The sequence below is a fragment of the Oncorhynchus mykiss genome, chromosome 11, assembly GCF_013265735.2.
Source record: "Oncorhynchus mykiss isolate Arlee chromosome 11, USDA_OmykA_1.1, whole genome shotgun sequence".
In the NCBI taxonomy this organism is placed as follows: Eukaryota; Metazoa; Chordata; class Actinopteri; order Salmoniformes; family Salmonidae; genus Oncorhynchus; species Oncorhynchus mykiss.
The window spans coordinates 76,992,255-77,014,578 of NC_048575.1; the positions used below are offsets into that span (position 1 = coordinate 76,992,255).

Genomic DNA, 22,324 nt, shown 5'->3' on the forward strand with positions numbered 1-22,324 from the left:
TCGATCCAGAGCATCCCAAACATGCTCAGTGGGTGTTGACATGTCTGGTGAGTATGTAGGCCATGGAAGAACTGGGACATTTTAAGCTTCCAGGAATTGTATACAGATCCTTGTGACATGAGGTTGTGCATTATCATGATGAAACATGAGATGATGGCGGCGGATGAATGACACGAGTCGAGCGACAACGGGCCTCAGGATCTCGTCACGGTATCTCTGTGCGTTCTAATTGCTGTTGATAAAATGCAATTGTGTTTGTTATCCGTGGCTTATGCCTGCTCATACCATAACCCCACTGCCACCATGGGGCACTCTGTTCACAACGTGGACATGAGAAAACCGCTCGCCCACATCTGCCCGGTACAGTTGAGGCCGGGATTCATCTATGATGAGCACACTTCTCCAGCGTGCCAGGAAGGAAGTCGGTTACGACTCCGAACTGGTGAGAACAACGAGCATGCAGATGAGCTTCCCTGAGATGGTTCCTGACAGTTTGTGCAGAAATTCTTCAGCAAACCCACAGTTTCATCAGCTGTCCGGGTGTCTGGTCTCAGATAATCCCGCAGGGGAAGAAGCCGGATGAGGATGGTCCTGGGCTGGCGTGGTTACATGTGGTCTGCGGTTGTGAGGACAGTTGAAAGTATTGGCAAATTCTCTAAAATGACGTTAGAGGTGGCTTATGGTAGAAAAATGAACATTCAATTCTCGGGCAACAGCTTTGGGGGACATTCCTGCTGCCAGCATGCCAATTGCACACTCAATTAAAAATGTAGACATCTATGGCATTGTGTTGAGACAAAACTGCAATTTTTTGAGTGGCCTTTTATTGTCCCCAGCACCTAGTCACTTTAAACTATGCCACTTTATATCATGTTTACATACCCTACACTACTCATCTCATATGTATATACTGTACTCGATACCATCTACTGCATCTTGCCGATGCCGTCCGGCCATCGCTCATCGATATACACTGCTCAAAAAAAATAAAGGGAACACTAAAATAACATCCTAGATCTGAATGAATGAAATATTCTTATTAAATACTTTTTTCTTTACATAGTTGAATGTGCTGGCAAATGCCAAACGTCCTGCACGGTGTTGGGCTGTAAGCACAACCCCCGCCTGTGGACGTCAGGCCCTCATACCACCCTCATGGAGTCTGTTTCTGACCGTTTGAGCAGACACATGCACATTTGTGGCCTGCTGGAGGTCATTTTGCAGGGCTCTGGCAGTGCTCCTCCTTGCACAAAGGCGGAGGTAGCGGTCCTGCTGCTGGGTTGTTGCCCTCCTACGGCCTCCTCCACGTCTCCTGATGTACTGGCCTGTCTCCTGGTAGCGCCTCCATGCTCTGGACACTACGCTGACAGACACCGCAAACCTTTTTGCCACAGCTCGCATGGATGTGCCATCCTGGATGAGCTGCACTACCTGAGCCACTTGTGTGGGTTGTAGACTCCGTCTCATGTTACCACTAGAGTGAAAGCACCGCCAGCATTCAAAAGTGACCAAAACATCAGCCAGGAAGCATAGGAACTGAGAAGTGGTCTGTGGTCACCACCTGCAGAACCACTCCTTTATTGGGGGTGTCTTGCTAAATGCCTATAAATTCCCCCTGTTGTCTATTCCATTTGCACAACAGCATGTGAAATGTATTGTCAATCAGTGTTGCTACCTAAGTGGACAGTTTGATTTCACAGAAGTGTGATTGACTTGGAGTTACATTGTGTTGTTTAAGTGTTCCCTTTATTTTTTTTGAGCAGTGTTTATTTTTATGTACATACTCTTACTCATACTCATTCCTTTACACTTGTGTGTATAAGGTAGTTTTTGTGAAATTGTTAGATTACTTGTTATGACTGCATGGTCGGAACTAGAAGCACAAGCATTCCGCTACACTTTCATTAAAATCTGCTAACCATGTGTATGTGACCAATACAATTTTATTTGAAGGTGCACCTGTTTAATGATCATGCTGTTTAAATCAGCTTCTTGATATGCCACACCTGTCAGGTGGATGGATTATTTTGGCAAATGAGAACTACTCACTAACATGGATGTAAACAAATTTGTGGACAAAATCTGAGAGAAATAAGATTTTTGTTTGTATGGAACATTTCTGGGATCTTTTATTTCAGCTCATGCAATATGGGACCAACACATATTTTTGTTCTGTATAGTTAACTAGCTAACTATCTGTAGCTAACTAGATTGCTAACTAGCTAGGTCTTCCTTTGCCAGTGCCACATTGATTTGGTGTATTCACTTCTTAGATTATGCACAACCTGTCATGTAAACGACAGTATTTATGCCAGCTACAGAAACCGTTGCCGATTTTACAAGCTAGTTAGTTAGCTACTACTACTCTAACCCCTAATGATTGTAGCTAGCTAGCTTCATCATCCATGTTTTTTATTTACTCAGCTGTTAGCCAAACTGGGAATCGGCTAACTTAATCTGCAGGCTAACTAACTAGTTCGATGTGTGTCTCATCCATTTAGCTAATACAGCTAGCTATCCATCACTATATTAGAATAATCAACTTGAACTTGAGAGAAGCAATGGCGTGTGCCATGATACTGCTTGATGAGCAAAAGGTGACAGAAGTTAGCTAACGTTATTTGCCTCCTGGGAAAGGAGCGCAACCAGTCCTTCCTGGTAAGACTATTCCCTCAGGTACATTATGTTATGTCCATAGCTGTGGTTGTCACATCACAAACCAACTGCCTGGTGTCTGATTGGTTTCTCATTAGTGAGAGGCTGCTACTCAGAGGTATTTTTTTCTCATTAGTGAGAGGCTGCTACTCTGAAGTATTGGTTTCTCATTAGTGAGAGACTGCTACTCTGAGGTATTGGTTTCTCATTAGTGAGAGGCTGTTACTCTGAAGTATTGGTTTCTCATTAGTGAGAGGCTGCTACTCTGAGGTATTGGTTTCTCATTAGTGAGAGGCTGCTACTCTGAGGTATTCAGTATTTCCTCTAGGATCTTTGTTTGTTAGTGGTGGCTGAATGATGACATGCTAGCTGTTCCCATAGACTTCCAGTCATAGAGCCAACTACTATCCAGCAGCACAACACCCTGCATCCCACTGCTGGCTCAGAACCGGCTCAATTCGTCGGGGCTCTGCAAGATGTCAAAAACGTCCCACAGGGATGCTGGCCCATGTTGACTCCAATGCTTCCCGCAGTTGTGTAAAGAAGGCTGGATGTGCTTTGGTTGGTGGCCGATTCTTTATACACACAGGAAACTGTTGAGCATGAAAAACCCAGCAGCGTTGCAGTTCTTGACACAAAAGCGCTACATAAGTCCCATGTATTATTTGATTATTATGTACTGATTATTATGTAATGATTATTATGTAATGATTATTATGTAATGATTATTATGTAATGATTATTATGTAATGATTATTATGTAATGATTATAATGTACTGATTATTATGTAATGATTATTATGTACTGATTATTATGTAATGATTATTATGTAATGATTATTATGTAATGATTATTATGTAATGATTATTATGTAATGATTATTATGTACTGATTATTATGTAATGGAAAGAGCAGGTGTTCTTAATGTTTTGTACACTCAGTGCATCTGTGTGTTGTGTATTCCTGCAGGATGGCCTGTGTCATGTACACTATATTATATATAAATAAATGTGGACTCCCCTTTAAATTAGCCACTGTGTAAAATCGAGCACACAGCCATGCAATCTCCATCGGGAAACATTGGCAGTAGAATGACCTTACTGAAGAGCTCAGTGACTTTCAATGTGGCACCGTCATAGGATGCCACCTTTCCAACAAGTCAGTTCAAGTCAAATTTCTGCCCTGCTAGAGCTTCCCCCTGGTCAACTGTAAGTGCTGTTCTTGTGAAGTGGAAACGTCTAGGAGCAACAACGGCTCATACTGTGAAATTGGCTAAGAGCTAGAAACAGGGAGACCGTGTCTCTCGGCGCCACGTTGTTTATCATCAGGTAGTCGTATAAAAATGGAAGGAGGGTGAAAAAGATTAAGGCAACACCGACACATTTTGACTTACTTCTCACTTACTGAAGAAAGGAAAGAGAGAATCTTAAGAGATAAGAGGCAGACGGTTTCTGAGCCTCCCCGGTGTAAGTCTCTCTCTCTCTCTCTCTCTCTCTCTCTCTCTCTCTCTCTCTCCTCTCCTCTCCTCTCCTGTGAAGCTCAGCCCTGCGTGCCTGCAGCTGTTCTGTAGGCAAAGTGTCACAGTGCTGAAGTGTTCCCCTAGTGATGGAAGAGACAGATATTCTGTGGGAAGAGGTGTCACAGTGCTGAAGTGCTCCCCTAGTGATGGAAGAGACAGATATTCTGTGGGAAGAGGTGTCACAGTGCTGAAGTGTTCCCCTAGTGATGGAAGAGACAGATATTCTGTGGGAAGAGGTGTCACAGTGCTGAAGTGTTCCCCTAGTGATGGAAGAGACAGATATTCTGTGGGAAGAGGTGTCACAGTGCTGAAGTGCTCCCCTAGTGATGGAAGAGACAGATATTCTGTGGGAAGAGGTGTCACAGTGCTGAAGGGCTCCCCTAGTGATGGAAGAGACAGATATTCTGTGGGAAGAGGTGTCACAGTGCTGAAGTGTTCCCCTAGTGATGGAAGAGACAGATATTCTGTGGGAAGAGGTGTCACAGTGCTGAAGTGTTCCCCTAGTGATGGAAGAGACAGATATTCTGTGGGAAGAGGTGTCACAGTGCTGAAGTGTTCCCCTAGTGATGGAAGAGACAGATATTCTGTGGGAAGAGGTGTCACAGTGCTGAAGTGCTCCCCTAGTGATGGAAGAGACAGATATTCTGTGGGAAGAGGTGTCACAGTGCTGAAGGGCTCCCCTAGTGATGGAAGAGACAGATATTCTGTGGGAAGAGGTGTCACAGTGCTGAAGTGTTCCCCTAGTGATGGAAGAGACAGATATTCTGTGGGAAGAGGTGTCACAGTGCTGAAGTGTTCCCCTAGTGATGGAAGAGACAGATATTATGTGGGAAGAGGTGTCACAGTGCTGAAGTGCTCCCCTAGTGATGGAAGAGACAGATATTCTGTGGGAAGAGGTGTCACGGTGCTGAAGTGTTCCCCTAGTGATGGAAGAGACAGATATTCTGTGGGAAGAGGTGTCACAGTGCTGAAGTGTTCCCCTAGTGATGGAAGAGACAGATATTCTGTGGGAAGAGGTGTCACAGTGCTGAAGTTCTCCCCTAGTGATGGGGGAAACAGGAAGACAGGTGTCCAATAGGAAAAGGTGACACAGGGTTCCTGGTGATGTGTTCATCCATAGTGACAGTAGAAGGCAGAAACAAGAAGATACTCTTCCACTTCTGACCCCTATTAATATGTTATTTCACCACGTGGTGTACCCTGGGCCCCCCCCCATAAACTATTGTTATACTATACTTAATATGTTATTTCACCATGTGGTGAACCCTGGGCCCTTCAAGAAGGACAAACAAATGCATTCAAATGTCTTTGACTTAACATTTTTCTGTAAAGAACGCATGGAATTCCAGGACAGATTCAAAGAACATTAGAATGCCCTTCTAGAATGTTTTCTCTTCCTCAGGTCTTGACATGTACACAGACACTCCCTATCACACATACACATAACATACCAGCCAGTGAGAGAGGGGGTAGAGGGCGGCAGAGAACACAGTAACATCATTGTACAATAATACTACTTTCACACAGGATTTGCGGTATTTTACCACAATTTTTTTTTATATGTGCAATTTTTAAATGACCCATTTAGAAACAGGAACATTTTTACCACATTCTTGCCTGTATAGCCTTTTGTACCTTTGAGGACTGGTGGTAGTGGTGTGCAGATGTGGGTGAGGTTTATTTTAATAAATCCATTGAATATACACCATCAAAAATAAATCCATTATTCATTTGTTTAGGCATGTCCTAAGAAACATAAGATTAATCAAATATATTTATAAAACAATAGAATGTCAAATGAATGAAATCAATAGTTCAGTATGTTGTTAATTAAAACAGATAAAACACATCTACCCTGATCACAGTCAATGTATAGTTCACTATATTGTTAATTAAAACACACCTACCCTGATCACAGTCAACGTATAGTTCACTATGTTGTTAATTAAAACACACCTACCCTGATCACAGTCAACGTATATTTTACATTAAGAATATAACGGCATAAAAGAGACAAATAATACATCATATTTTCCTACACAACTTGTCATGGGAACTTAACACTGTCATGTAAAAAATATTTTGAAACAGCCTTCATCTCTTTCCTAGCCTCTGCTTTGTTAGGGAGCAGGGGTAGGGTCTTCATCTCTTTCCTAGCCTCTGCTTTGTTAGGGAGCAGGGGTAGGAAAAATGTATAAGAAGTATGTGCCAAGATTGGAAAGTTAGTTGTTTTTCATGAACCAAGGTCGGCTTTTGTTATATTATAATAAAAGTCTATTTGAACTCACAGGCTCTGGTATTTGAGAAATATGATTGACTGAATATTTCCACAACATTTTCTCCTTTGTTGCGGCTTTGTGGTCACTCGTCTCGAGGCTCGCCTTCCAACTCCTTTATATCTTTACTGACTAGTTTAAGTATGCCCAGTTTATCATCTATCAACTGTAGCAAGTCGGTTTCTACACTTACCATTCCCCGTTGGAGTATAGCCTAGATCGCCCATGTCTGTCGAGGAGTCTCGTTTTCTTTTGGGGTTTGGTTCTCCATGCTTACTCTCCGACGTGTTTTGGTGTTGACTGTGTTGGTATTATTGGTCGATACATTTCTCTAGCCTTATCACTTGTGTTGTGTTATTTTCCCAGATTGAAGGTTATTTCCCATGAGAACAGTATGTGGAGTGAAGTGCTAATATTTAGTCAAATTTACAGATTTTCAATATGACCTTTTTATCTTGAGGCGTTCTGCACCTCTGTCTTAAGTCCGTCATGACTGCAGGTACAATATGCATGTTATAAGAAAGGAGTGTATATACTGTATTTGGCCTAGCGAAGCGTTTTTATGTGCTGACTGAATGGAAGCTGAGTTATTCTGAGTTATTTACTCTGTTGGTCTCAGGAAGAAATTATGAGTCATCAATGTCCGATGAGCACAAATGTATCCAATACCGAGACAAGAACGAGAAGGAGAAGAGGAATTTTGATAGCATCCACTTCATCGGCAATAACCTGAAGGTGAATGTCTGCCATTGTTGTGTTTTCTAGAAACAGTAGAAGTTGTCTCCAGAAGTCTGCTACTGTTGTGTTTTCTAGAAACAGTAGAGGTTGTCTCCAGAAGTCTGCTACTGTTGTGTTTTCTAGAAACAGTAGGAGTTGTCTCCAGAAGTCTGCTACTGTTGTGTTTTCTAGAAACAGTAGGAGTTGTCTCCAGAAGTCTGCTACTGTTGTGTTTTCTAGAAACAGTAGGAGTTGTCTCCAGAAGTCTGCTACTTTCGTCTTACTACTCAAATGCGCCCAATAGCAACTCTACAGAGCGTCCATGGCTACAATTAATGTCTAAATGACGTCCGGACCCTGTGAAGCTCAGTTCTGACTAGAGTGCAAGTATGACTTTTAGTAGCAGGTTAGGAGAGCATTTTAGCTAACCCTAACCTTTCCTAACCTTAACCCAAGTCTCTTAACCTGCCACGTTAACTATTCTAACCTGCTGGGTAAATTCTCCTAACCTGTTACGTTAACTATCCTAACCTGCTGGGTAAATTCTCCTAACCTGTTACGTTAACTATTATAACCTGCTGGGTAAATTCTCCTAAACCTTTTACCGAAAAGTAACTTCCGATCAGCTGTATTCCCTCTAGTCAGAACCGTGGAGCATTTTTGCCGACGTCTACTGACACCGGCCATATTCAACGGGTGTTGAGCGTTTGTAAATTCATCAGTTATTCTGCACACTGGCACACTCAGACGAGTGCTCTGAAATTCGGAGTAGACAGCCAGAGTGAATTTACGAACGCACCCATAGTTCGTTTTTTTTACACCCTCAAACACCAAGTTAGGCTATTTTGAGATTAGGTATGCCTATGGCATCATCACTGTCAATCGTGAATAACAATTCTTCACGTTCTATCAGAGAAATGTACTAACTGCGTCTGCATGGCAATCGATTGATGTCAATCAGTTTCATGGTAATATGCATGTAGATCTTCTTGAATGTCTGTTTTGTGAGCCAATAAGAGCTGATGGGTTTAATAAACCGTTTTGTCTAAATTACACTATAGTGTCTGGAAATATGATGACATCGCTAAAGTACTCAAATGTTTAGTAGGAAACTACTTTGCCAGCATTATCACATTGTCAAATGTACTTTAGGCAGATGGCAATGTTGTCATTAGCTAGAAAAGTTAGTACAAAATCGCTACTAATGCTAATGGGATCAGTCCAAAACTAACGTTTTAAAATAAAGCTTAACGTCGTGGCACAAACAGAGATCTAATGAGGGATGTGTTAGAGAAATGGGAGGAATGAGACGTAACAGACGACTCCAGGAAGTGTCTGTCTGTAGACTCAAAAATAACGCTTGTAAAAAAAATAAAAAAATAAAAGTTACTCACCCTGCTTTTTTTCTTGTGTTTTTCCAGTGATTTGAGAGTTTCTTACTGTGGTATCTTATCACCACACGCAGCTGCTTCTTGGTTGTGACGTCATTCCCAGTGTCCTTTCATTAGTTATTCATGGCACTGCAGGCCCTTCACGAGCGCTGTGCATGTTGTTCTGTGGATGTTGATTCCTTTCTTTGCAATGTCATCAACAACACATCCCAGGCGATCTACAGTTGCAATGCTGGAGTTTGTGCATGAGAAATACGATCGGCGTGGTGAGCTCGCATTTCTGATTTGCAATACCTTAACAGTAAGTTTTTCTGTCATCTCCTGGGATGCTCTTAATCCCTTCCTTTTATACCCCATTCTCTTTACCAGTCTTTGCAATATTTTGTCAATTTACCTGGCATTCTGACAGTAGAATCGTGTCTAAATCGAATCAATTTTTATTGGTCACATACACATGGTTAGCAGATGTTAATGGTCACATACACATGGTTAGCAGATGTTATTGGTCACATACACATGGTTAGCAGATGTTATTGGTCACATACACACGGTTAGCAGATGTTATTGGTCACATACACATGGTTAGCAGATGTTATTGGTCACATACACATGGTTAGCAGATGTTATTGGTCACATACACATGGTTAGCAGATGTTATTGGTCACATACACATGGTTAGCAGATGTTATTGGTCACATACACATGGTTAGCAGATGTTATTGGTCACATACACACGGTTAGCAGATGTTATTGGTCACATACACATGGTTAGCAGATGTTATTGGTCACATACACATGGTTAGCAGATGTTATTGGTCACATACACATGGTTAGCAGATGTTATTGGTCACATACACATGGTTAGCAGATGTTATTGGTCACAACTACCTAATACACACATATCTAAGTAAAGGAATGGAATAAGAATATATAAATATAAATATATGGATGAGCAATGACAGAGCGGCATAGGCTGAGATGCAATAGATGGTATAAAATACAGTATATACATATGAGATGAGTAATGCAATATATGTAAACATGATTAAAGTGGCATTATTAAAGTGACTAGTGATCCATTTATTAAAGTGGCCAATGATATCAAGTCTGTATGTAGACAGCAGCCTCTCTGTGCTAGTGATGGCTGTTTAACAGCCTGATGGCCAGTAAACTAGCCTGTCAAATCGGTTCATCGATCTGTCCTCTCTCCTCTGACTTCAACTTTCTGGCCAATGTTAGCTAGCAAGCTACATACCCAGAGAGAAAACACATTGTTCGATCCTCTCTCTGAAGCTGTTGGATAATTATGTCTCAATTTCTCTGCCTTGCTGTGCTGCCTGTAATAATTGTTAAGACTGGGGGCAGTCAGGATGCAAAGAATCATTTTGAGGGGGAAGTATGTAGCTAACGTAAACTCACTCACTTTTGTACATCGCGCTGGTCTGTACAATTGACCTTATTTTAGCGCCCCAAAAAATGTAATACTTCCAGATCAACTGTAATATTAATACCAATGTAAAGCACAATTTCTCCCCTTTCCAACAAAATCAATGATGAGACCTTTATGCTGCCCATCTCTGCATGATTCAAGAAGGCAGTGAGCTCCGTCTGGTCTTTTTAAATATGGCGGGTGGGGAAGCGACACCTATTGCGTGATAGTGAGAAGGAGAGATGTCATGTGGGGAAGCGACACCTATTGCGTGATAGTGAGAAGGAGAGATGTTGTGTGGGGAAACCTATTACGTGATAGTGAGAAGGAGAGATGTCACGTGGGGAAGGGAAACCTATTGCGTGATAGTGAGAAAGACAGATGTCATGTGGGGAAGCTAAACCTATTACGTGATAGTGAGAAGGAGAGAAACGTATTTTTTCACTCGATCTGTCCAACTCATCACCTTATCGCCTCTAAAATGTAAATAAAACACAATAAAGAGTTTATATAATGTGTCATTAGATACCTATTTGAAGGTTTGTGTTGAATTCAAATCTGGTTTTTAGGGCGGTGCTAAAGTGATCTTCAGAAGTAAACAGCGGCTTTTGAGAGTCATGATAGCTTGCAGTGATGACGCAGAAAATGACTAGGTATCCCCATTACCCTGTCCCTTACCCTGTCCCCATCCCCATCCCTGTCCCCATCCCCATCCCTGTCTCCATCCCCATCCCTGTCCCTTACCCTGTCCCCATCCCTGTCCCTGTCCCTTTCTTGTTTTTAAACAGTGAGAGAAGTGCTCCACCAGGTGGAGAGAGGCTGTAAGACAGAATGAGTTGCTTTATGCGTGCTGTACGTTACGCCATGACACGTCACGATGTAACGTACAGCGTCGGAGGGGCCAGTTTTTTCAACTTTTCTCCAATACTATAGGGCCATTACCATGTCAATCAACGCTTGAATAGAAACCTAGTTCACACCCCAGATGTTGATGTCAACACAGTCGCTACAGTCCCATTAGTTTTCTCTGCAGCCTTGTTTGAATGTCGCGGTTGCGCACATTTGTATGGAATGGGGTTAGTGTACTTTAGCTAGTGCTGCTGTCCGTTGTTGAACCTCACATGACTTCATGATGTGAGCGTGTGCTGCTCTCTCTCTCACTGACATGACTCAGCTGAGCTGCCGGCAGCAGCAAAATCTCTCTGTCTCAACCATATGAGGGGTGATAAGTGCCAGAATTAAGCCTAGGCAACCGTACTACCGTGTGGCTGTCGCCTACCATTGAACGTCTGACTGACATGACACGATACTAACGTCTGCGTGACGCCTGCGTGTAACTACCATGACGTCATACCAACGCCTTATTTCCTGTTATCGCTAATGGCCTAGAAAAGATGATGTCCAATCTATAGGTAATCTGTCTTTCCCTCAACACCTCATGGTATGTTATCTTATCTCACTGTATACAGATCTAAATGTTGTTAGCCAATCACAGACTGTGTTGTTACCAGTTCCCAGTAGCCTACATCAGACAACCAATAAGAGTTGTGGCGTTCAGTCGAATGGAGTTCATATGCCTTCCTAGCGGGTCCGTGCTATTCGGGACCCTTGGGATGTCCCTACCTCTATCAAGTATGCATGTAAAATGGTTAAGTTTAGTGTTAAGGGTTATAGTTTAGGGTTTAGGGTAGGGATGTCCCAAGGAATCCGGATAGCAGTGACCGTTCATACAAGTGAGAGATGGACTTGCTATTTGAGAGCTCGGCGGTGACACAGGCGTTCATTTAAAAAATTGTTTTTTTTTTTACAAGAAGCAGACGTGAGTTAATGACCCAGATAGTTTCCTTCGAGACGATGAAAATAATTACCCAGATGTCCTTGATCTGATTGAGGAGTAAGCAGGTTATATTTAAGTGGCGATATCGTTAGGAAATATTTAGGCCTACTGTGTTGAAAAGGCAAATCCTTTTGGTTGATAATGAGTTGATAACGTATTGTCGAAAGCACGTAGGCAATATTATTTACTGTGTCGATAGGGGAGTGGGATAGTGTACAATAATAACGTCATTTTATGTTAGTATCATTTATTTCATGGATTAAATTGTAAATGAAAAGATGCTATAGGATATACGTATACATATTTGACATTGTAATACACTACTCCTGCATGCCATTGTGCTATAGCATATATACAGTACATATTTGACATTGTAATAGACTACTCCTACTTGCCATTGTGTGCTGGAGCTATGGGTTTATTTTTCCACTGTCACTAGGCCTACACATTTTACACTCGATCTGAATTGAATGGGGGATGCTTAAGTACTTTTTACTGAAGGGAAACGTGGTACAACATACGACTTTGATCGAAGACCTAAATTCATGCCTGACAAGGCCAATGCAATCATAACGCTATCCTGATATAGTGTGGATACAGGAGTAGCCTAATCTACAATAATGTAACTATGTGCTAGTATTATTTATCTAATTGATAGATGAAATTGTAAATGTGGATGGGTACGCTACTTCATTCAATGATTACGGTATTGTACAAGGTAGATAGAGGAGTGGTCCATAGTCTACAATAATGATGTCATTGAATGTGCTATACTATAAGTTATTTAATTGATGAATGACATTGTAAATGGAGATGGGTAGGTCACTTCATTCAGTGAATAATGAATGTCTTGCTATCTCTGGGAGTATGTTAATGAAGGCTTTTCAGCTGTTGAACTATGTCAATGTCGAACTCATTTCTAAATCTATCTTTTAGTCAAGAAATGATGAGTCAGAGCAACCAATCAGCTTCACTGCAGATGTTCTACCCCCCCCCCCCCCCCCCACTGCTCTCCCTCCACAAGCAACCACATCCTCTTCTCCTGTTCAACTAATTTGCCACCACACTGAAAAGGTCTGTGCCCATCTCATTGCAACATGATCAATCCAAGGCCTCAACTGGACGCCTAAAATGTGAGAAATGTAAACGAGATGCTACAGTTGTGTGTGTGTGTGTGTGGGGGGGGGGGGGGGGGGGGGGGGGTCAGCGGAATAATCCTTTTAGGTTGTAGATAGCATCTTTTATCTGAGTATAGGCCTATACTGCAGTGCGTGGTTTTCTTTTCTTTAAAAAAAAATGCAACAGGCCCTGTGCGTCTCTAGCAAGATAGCAAGATAGCGAATCATTGCATCACCGACTCAGAATGACTATAATGAACATATCTAACTTGCACCTTAATGCAATTATTAAGAGACTAGATACAAATAGCTAATGGGAAAAGGCAGTGTGGAGTGCAATAGAGATTGCGTCATCTGTGGATCTGTTTGGACGGTATGCAAATTGGAGTGGATTTGGGGGTTCTGGGAGAATGTTGATGTGAGCCATTACCATCCTTTCAAAGCACTTCATGGCTGCGGACGCGAGTGCTACGGGTCTGTAGTCATTTAGGCAGGTTGCCTTGGTGTACTTGGGCACAGGGACTATGCTGGTCTGCTTGAGACATGTTGGTATTACAGACTCAATCAGGGACATGTTGAAAAGGTCAGTGAAGACACCTGACACGTCCTGGTAATCCGTCTGGCCCCGCGGCCTTGTGAATGTTGACCTGTTTAAAGGTCTTACTCATGTCTGCTACGGAGAGCGTGATCACACAGTCGTCCAGAACAGCTGATGCTCTCACGCATGCCTCAGTGTTGCTTGCCTCGAAATGAGCATAGAAGTGATTTAGCTCGTCTGGTAGGCTCGTGTCACTGGTCAGCTCGCGGCTGTGCTTCCCTTTGTAGTCTGTAACAGTTTGCAAGCCCTGCCACATAAGACAAGCGTCGGAGCCGGTGTGGTATGATTCAATCTTAGCCCTGTATTGGCTCTTTGCCTGTTTGATGGTTTGTCACAGGGCATAGCAGGATTTCTGATAAGCTTCAAGGTTAGAGTCCCGCACCCTGAAAGTGGCAGCTCTACCCTTTAGCTCAGTGCGAATGTTGCCTGTAATCCATGGCTTCTGGTTGGGGTATGTACGTACAGTCACTGTGAGGACGACGTCCTCAACGCACTTATTGATAAAGCCAGTGACTGATGTGGTGTACTCCTCAATGTCATCGGTCACCAGTCTGTGATAGCAAAACAGTCCTGTAGTTTAGCATCTGCTTAATCGAACCACTTTTTATAAACCGAGTCACTGGTGCTTCCTGCTTTAATGTTTGCTTGTAAGCAGGAATCAGGAGGATAGAATTGTGGTCAGATTTACCAAATAGAGGGCAAGGGAGAGCTTTCTACACGTCTCTGTGTGTGGCGTACAGGTGATATAGAATGTGTGTGTCACAGATGTGTCTGATTATATGGGATCATCATCATATAAACAAACATTTTACCTCATTTTGGATTGCACACCAGACAAGATCAAAACAGAGCAGATGACCATGGTGGTGCGTTTTGTTTCAACCGAGGATGATGGGTCAGTGCGCACGAGAGAGCAACTTCCTGGAGTTGAGGGAACTGCTTGACACAACGGGGGGGGGGGGGGGGGGGGGCATGACCGAGTTGCTCATCTTTAAACTACTGAAACATGGCATCGCCATCATGGACATGAGAGGGCAGGGTTATGACAACGGGGTGAATATGCGTGGGAGGCACAGCAGAGTTCAAAAGAGAGTGTAGGATATCAATCCGAGGGCCTTTTTTGTGCCAAGCAGCGCGCACTCGCTGAACCTGGTTCTCTCTGATGCAGCATGGTGTTGCTTTGAGGCGTTGAGTTTTTTTTAACACCATCCAAGAGATTTATACATTTTTATCCGGATCTACACACTGCTGGGACCTTGCTGAAAGAGCACGTAAAAGATGGACTCAAAGTGAAACCCCTCAGCACCACGAGATGGGAGAGCCTGTTGGAGGCTGTGAAACCCCTCAGCACCACGAGATGGGAGAGCCGGGTGGAGGCTGTGAAACCCCTCAGCACCACGAGATGGGAGAGCCAGGTGGAGGCTGTGAAACCCGTGCGTTACCAACTCGGGGAGATTTATGATGCCCTGTTTTCGATCGCCACCGACACCAAGCTCACAGGCAACTGTGGTGCTAAAACAAGGTTGGGGGCAAACAGCATTGCTGCCAAGATGAACAACTTTGGGCTTCATGTGCGCAGTGGTCGTTTGGTATGACATCTTGTTCGAAGTGAACATGACCAGTAAGAGTTTGCAGGCAGTTAGTTTTAACCTTTCACTAGCAGTGGCTCAATTGAACTCAACCAGGGTATTCCGCCAAGACTACCGCTCCGATGCAGCTTTCGCTGGCGCATTAGCAAGCGCAGAAGAGTTGGCAGAGGAGATGGGTATTGAGCCCTGTTTCCCAGGGCAGCCCACGGTCCGTCCCAGGAAGAAAATGTATCTGTTTTGTTTGGCTACGAGGGAGAGGATGAGCCTGTGACTGACCCTCAGCAGAAATTCAAAGTAGTTTTCTTTAATCAGATTCTGGATTCTGCTATCCAGTCCGTCAACGAACGCTTTATGCATCTTGAGAGCACAGCAGTGTTTTCAGCATCCTGTACAACATCCCCACCATCAAGGACATGGACACTGCAGCACTTACCAGGGACTGCGCAACACTGGAGAGGGCCCTTACATATGGCGAATCTAGGGACATCGAGGCAAAAGATCTGTTTAATGAGCTCAAAGTCTTGAGCAAGAGACTCAAAGGACACGCCACCATATCAATTGAGCACAAGTTGTCTTACAAAATTCAACCTCCAAGAAGCAGCTTTTGCTGCCTGGAAGGCCAGGCGAGTCAACTTGTCTGAATAGAAGGTAAGCGTTGATCATACACCCGCATTCATTTGTAAGATTACTCAATTATCTATCACCTGTTTACTTTGTTTGTTTTTTTTAGATTGAAATAGACTACATCTCTCTCTCTCTCAGATGATATGATTTCAGGACCATGGACAACTACAGAGAGAAAACATCGCTGACTTGCAATGCAGCGCCAAAGAAGAGGAAAGAGGTCAACTTTAGGCGCAGACAAAATAAATAAATGGTGAAACTGATGTTGGTCAATCAAATTCGATATGTAAATAAACAAAATTCTGTTGAAGCTGGGTCATTGACATAAAGCTTATTTTACACAGCTCCAGTGAAACGAGGCCCACCATGCATTTATGAAAGCACTCGTTTCTAAAGCTACAATTATCTCACTCTTTTTTTTGTATTTTTTTTTTTACAGTTCTACTCGAATATTAAAAACATTTGTTAAATATGTTAAAATATAAAAGTGTTATTTTATTGTAACAATTGTGGGGTTGTGCCATGTGTGATAACAGGTGTCATATTATTAGTAAGAAACTCTGTTTCCTACTATAGGCAACTGGCTGCATAGTGATAGCAACAATGTAACTCTCCGATGCAGGGGTTAAAGTCAAATTCCCTTCTGCCTGGGACCTCCTATAGGTGCACATGTGCACCTACTTTTGTTATGGGCATAATCATTGAATTACATATATAATCGGAGCCTATTTCATCCTATTCCCAAAAATAAGTGGTAAGCCTACCTGTTAGACACAATTATGCTATCCATAGATGTCGGTATAGTATATGCCTCGTCCATTACTGTCCTGGTTAGTGATTACTGTCTTATTTCACTGTAGAGCCTCTAGCCCTGCTCAATATGCCTTAACCAACCATGTTGTTCCACCTCCTACCAATGCGATGGCATCACCTGGTTTAAATGTCTCTAGAGACTATATCTCTGTCATCATTACTCAATGCCTAGGTTTACCTCCAATGTACTCACATCCTACCTTACCTTTGTCTGTACACTATGCCTTGAGTCTATGCTATCGTGCCCAGAAACCTGCGCCTTTTACTCTCTGTTCCGAACGTGCTAGACGGCCAGTTCATTAGCCGTACCCTTATCCTACTTCTCCTCTGTTCCTCTGGTGATGTAGAGGTTAATCCAGGTCCTGCAGTGCCTAGCTCCACTTCCACTCCCCGGGAGCTCTCATTTGTTGACTTCTGTAACCTTAATAGCCTTGATTTCATGCATGTTAACATTAGAAGCCTCCTCCCTAAGTTTGTTTTACTCACTGCTTTAGCACACTGCCAACCCGGATGTCTTAGCCGTGTCTGAATCCTGGCTTAGGAAAACCACCAAAAACCCTGAAATCTCCATCGCTAACTATAACATTTTCAGCCAAGATAGAACTGCCAAAGGGGGCCCTAGGACCATGCCTCAGGACTACCTGGTTGATGACTATTTGCTGTCCTCAGTCCACCTGGCTGTGCTGCTGCTCCAGTTTCAACTGTTCTGCCTGCGGCTATGGAGCCCTTACCTGTTCACCGGACATACTACCTGTCCCAGACCTGCTGTTTTCAACTCTCTAGAGACAGTAAGAGCAGTAGAGATAGTCTGAATGATCGGCTATGAAAAGCCAACTGACATTTACTCCTGAGGTGCTGACCTGTTGCATCTTCTACACATGCATTGCTTGCTGTTTGGGGTTTTAGGCTGGGTTTCTGTACAGCACTTTGACATCAGCTGATGTAAGATGGCCTTTATAAATAATAACACTAGCGCACAATGATATTTCAAATTTGTTGTTGACTTAATGTTTTTTGTCTATTGCTATATTTGTATAACGTACTTTCAGATCACTGAAACTCCACCTGATGTGGTGGAAGTTGAAGAAGCAGATCAGAACGCCTTCGAGGACCACCTCCAGGCCCAGACTGAGAAGGGTGTGGAGGTTTTTGCCAGGTAGGTTCTGTTAAGGTGTATGACTCCAGTGGTTATGACACTACCCCAGAGTTTCTCTCACTACTCACCTCACTCATCTTTTCCAGGGACCATCCCTTACCTCTCTCATCAACCCCACTGACATAAAACATATCCTTTCGTTTCTGTCTGCCATTAACAATATTGCATGTCTAATCAAACATTCAAATGAAATCATTCAATAACTGTATTTTTACATACCTGATCAACCTGTAACCTGTTCTCTTTAACTCTGCTCCTGTTCTCCAGGACCTAGGGGTTCTGCCCAACACCCAGACATGGGTCCACCTGATGTTCTTCATCACCAAGCACCCTCCAACTTTTCATTACATCCTCTACAGCTACTGTTATTGTCATGTTGTCATTATCTGCTAAGAACGTTTTCTTGCTCCATCATACTGGGCACATAATATGTGAGACACAGACTAACTAAAAACACTAGCACTGCAAACACTCAGAACAAAGAGAGCAGCAGTGCCTGGACTTTGCACTCTCCCTTTTTAAGTCCCCCTTCTGAGACTGACTGGCTGCCTGTTGAGAACCGGGCAGTGACGGGCAGAACCTCCCACCCACACAGCACCCACCTCCTCTCTATTCCACCCACCGTAATGCAGTATTTCAGGCTATGATTGTCATGTGAGTGTACAGGAAATCTTTGAAAGTAAATTGACACACCCGTACCCTAAAAAATAACAAAGTTTATATATTTAAATCTTAAATATTGCCAGGTTGGTTTACACAGATGTTTCACAAGGTGTTCATTGTTGTAAAGGTATCCCTTGATGGTATTTGTTAGTGCAACATTACTCATTGTTGTATCCTAGGACCTCCAATAGATACATTCAACCACAATGGTGTATTAATGAGCTATATGTTTTTTTTTTTTGTCATAATAGAGGACTACTGAAATACTATTATTTAAAGGGAAGGTTAAAATGAAAACATGACAGCCAGACAAGCCAGTGTATGAATCACTTGTATTTGCATATGGACGGAGTGGAAATTAGCTGGCTTTGTAATCTAAGGTAAGTAACATTAATGTGTGAACGGGGGGCATCGAAACAATATATTTTTAGTTTTTATCCCGATGCCTGTTAATTCATAAAAAAGGAGATTATAGTAAATATCATTAATCACAATAGGACTGTAGCCTAATTGGGAACAAATATGTGGGGAAAAGGTCAAAGGATCCTAGTCAGTCTATTGTTTGTCAAATCCAGAGTAAATATAGGCCTTCGTGTGTATCGAATCTGTAGGCGATTGTGGGCTAAATCAATGACAAATATAGATGAAATGTTCAGGCTTTATCATGATCTGTGATCAAAACAAGCTGGGGTGTTTTTCAGTTCCGTTTAGACTACGGTTATGCGTAAGAACACAACTGCACTGAAATGTAATAGCCTGATTCAATGCGATTCTCCTGAATAAAAAAAAATGTTTATCTGTTAAACTTTATGGTCTATGGACAGACCCATAACCATCCTATCTTTTTGGTATTTTGCTGTAGGCATAGCCTACCACTAATATGCTAGCCTACCACTAATTGTGGCGTATTTAATTAAACAACCATATTTCCCTGTGATAGTGACACTTGCTTTTAATTTAAAAGTGAGTGTTGTCATAAATAGGTCTACCAAGAAACCATGTTGAGTCAGAGCAAGACCTTCGATAGGCTACTAGCCTATGTGGATATAATCGTAGAGTTAATCATTGTTTTTGCCTAGATCACTTTGTATAATCAGGACCGGTGTTTTTTCTAAGGCTAAACCAACAAGGGGTAGCCTATGCTTTTTATCCGTCTCTATAACAAGGGTGAGGCCTCTATCCTCACACACCCCCTCAAATTCGAGCCCTGCTTTTAACCACATCTCTACAGAAATATGCAGAGCCTAAGGATTGAATGGTGACAATGATTGTGTCCGTTAAACCAGTAAACTGAACACTCTGGGGGGGTCAAATCATGACATCAGTGATGTTCAGGTCAGAGAAAGATGCCAGGGTGTCTGAATTGAAATTCCGAGTTAGAATACCGTAAAATAAAAAATCTCAGTCTGAGATCTTCTTTTTCTGTGTTCCCGGTTGTCTTGAACGCACTGAAGTCAGAGATTGAGTTGAGTTGTTTTGAATGCTAGAGACCTAAGCTACATCTTATTTCTGAATAGGGCTACCTCCAACAAAGAAGCCCTTCTGTCTGTATTGATGTGAGAAATAGGCACAGTAAAGGTGGCCGGCTGTGATATCAACTAACCTAATAATTTTTGTATTGAGGTGATATGGCTATTTTAAGCTAAATTGACAAATTGAATTGATTAGATTACTCTGGCAATGTAAAAAAAATGGACATCATGCAAACATTTGCAAGGTGTTCATGGTGAGAGCTTTAATAATAAACTAAACTAACACTTAAACTAACCCGTGACGCATAACACATGTAGACATTTTTAAGGCATTCATAGTAAGATCTTCCATAACAAACATATTTGTAGCTTCACGAGGCTTAATTCTGGCACTTATCACCCCCCATACAACCACCCGATTAATGGTTAACACAGGGTGCATGCACCAGTAAGTGTGAGGTACCACATTCACCATATGAATGGTGGGATTGGTGTGACGATTTCCACCTTCTAATGGGGTGATTGTAGTCTAATCGGGTGCTCAATAGTACTACACACACACCCGTCCAGCCCGCCCCTCTTCTTCCATGAGGTTTAACAGCGGTTGGCATTCAATAAAGGTTGCATTAACGCCAACCTACTAGACTGGAGTATTACTCCCTTATACTTTGCTTGAAATAAATAAACAAATGCCATACCATCTAACATTACACTTTAAAAAAATGATACTAATAAACAAACAATTTAAAATGAAATACACAAAAAAATAAACACCACCCTACTCCACTATTTAAATAGATTTAGTCGTACCTCAGGCCAACAGCCTGAAAGGATGGGACACCACCACTTACTACACTCTGTAACTCTTCTGATGACAAGTCTCGCAGACATCACAACCTCCATTTTCTGCCACTTACGTTCTGCCCCTGCAGTTTAGTTGATAACCATTGCTATAAATGCAAAAAATCCAATCTTACTGAAACATATATCACTTGTTGGCCTATCCCTCTGTACTGGTACAGATCTACTACTGACACCAGTCCTCTCAGGATCCCTCCCTCTGTACTGGTACAGATCTACTACTGACACCACTACTGACACCAGTTCTCTCAGGATCCCTCTCCCTTGACCCATCTTCCTCTACTTTCTTCACTGCCTCAGCATACGACTTCTGCACTACTCTAACCCTGGAAACCTCAACCTGCCTCGCACAGGATATTTTCTGATCCCCAGCTCCATGGGCACGCCTATAATTAACACATACCACTCATTTTCCCAATGCTACACATTCCTTTGTCTCATGCCCTTCCTTCTGCACACTTCTCACACCTAGGAACCTCCCTCCTACACAATTCTGCCACATGCACATACACTTGACACCTGTAACAACGTAATGTATTCAGCTTACAATCTCGTACAGGATAATTTATATATCCTAACATTTTGTCGGGCAAAGACTCAACATCAAAACTCAAAAGAACAGACAACGACTCTTCTGTTTCACAGCTGGCATACCCCTCCCTTCCAATGACTGTATACGAAGCTATTCGCCGACACTCACTCACTCACTCACTCACTCAGCAACAGCAGCCTGCTTCACTGCCTGATAGTCAACAGCAGCACAGTGAAATTAATTGATAATAAAAAAGAGAAATGCCATTGCAGCCGCGGTGCAATTTAGTAGTCCAAAAAACGTGCAATCCGCGAACAATAGATTTTCAAAGTAGCCTAATTTTGGGGAAAAACGCGAACATGGCAACCTTGTCTGTGCTGCTGATACTGCAGCTCGACCCAGACTGTAAACACTGCCGCTATTCTCCTGAATAATATATTAGGGGGTGTGTACTTCCAGGTATGAACTAAAATAAAAAAATAAACATTTGATACATTTTGTTGTTACTTGTTTTCTGTTACTCAATTTGACAACCATAGACAAGAAAACGAGTCGATATTCAATTTCCGTTTTTGGGTACTAGAACAATTATACAACAATTGATTGACTCGTTTGGCCTTGCCTAGATGAAAGGAAATAGGAATTATCCATAAGCAAAGACCCTTCTTGTCTTGCGTTTGATGTTTCTGTTTCAAAGCTATAGACCCTTTTCCAGTACGCGACACATTGACCTCAGGCACAGACTCGTAAGAAAGCAACAGCCGTCTGCGCCCATTCAACATAGCCTATATTACTTCTTAACAAAATAACCTCTTTGGGTGCTCATGCGCTTACAATGATGTTTTGATTCTTGCTTGAACAGCGTTAAGATTATATTTGGTTGTGTTCTTTGCAAAAATAACTATTTCGTGCTGCAGTTGTTAGCTAGAACGCTCATTGATATAGCCTAATTGAGATTGCCTGTTAGCTAGTAGAATGGTAACGCTCATTGATATAGCCTAATTGAGATTGCCTGTTAGCTAGTAGAATGGTAACGCTCATTGATATAGCCTAATTGAGATTGCCTGTTGGCT

General features: G+C 42.4%; 1 long non-coding RNA gene across 1 annotated transcript; it reads left to right on the forward strand.

Annotated features, from left to right (window-relative positions):
• Positions 1–17,315: 17,315 nt before the first annotated feature.
• On the forward strand, positions 17,316–18,593 carry LOC110536652. Its single transcript, XR_002475503.2, has 3 exons — positions 17,316–17,355; positions 17,617–17,723; positions 17,991–18,593. It is a non-coding gene; the product is annotated as an uncharacterized LOC110536652 (long non-coding RNA).
• Positions 18,594–22,324: the final 3,731 nt, after the last annotated feature.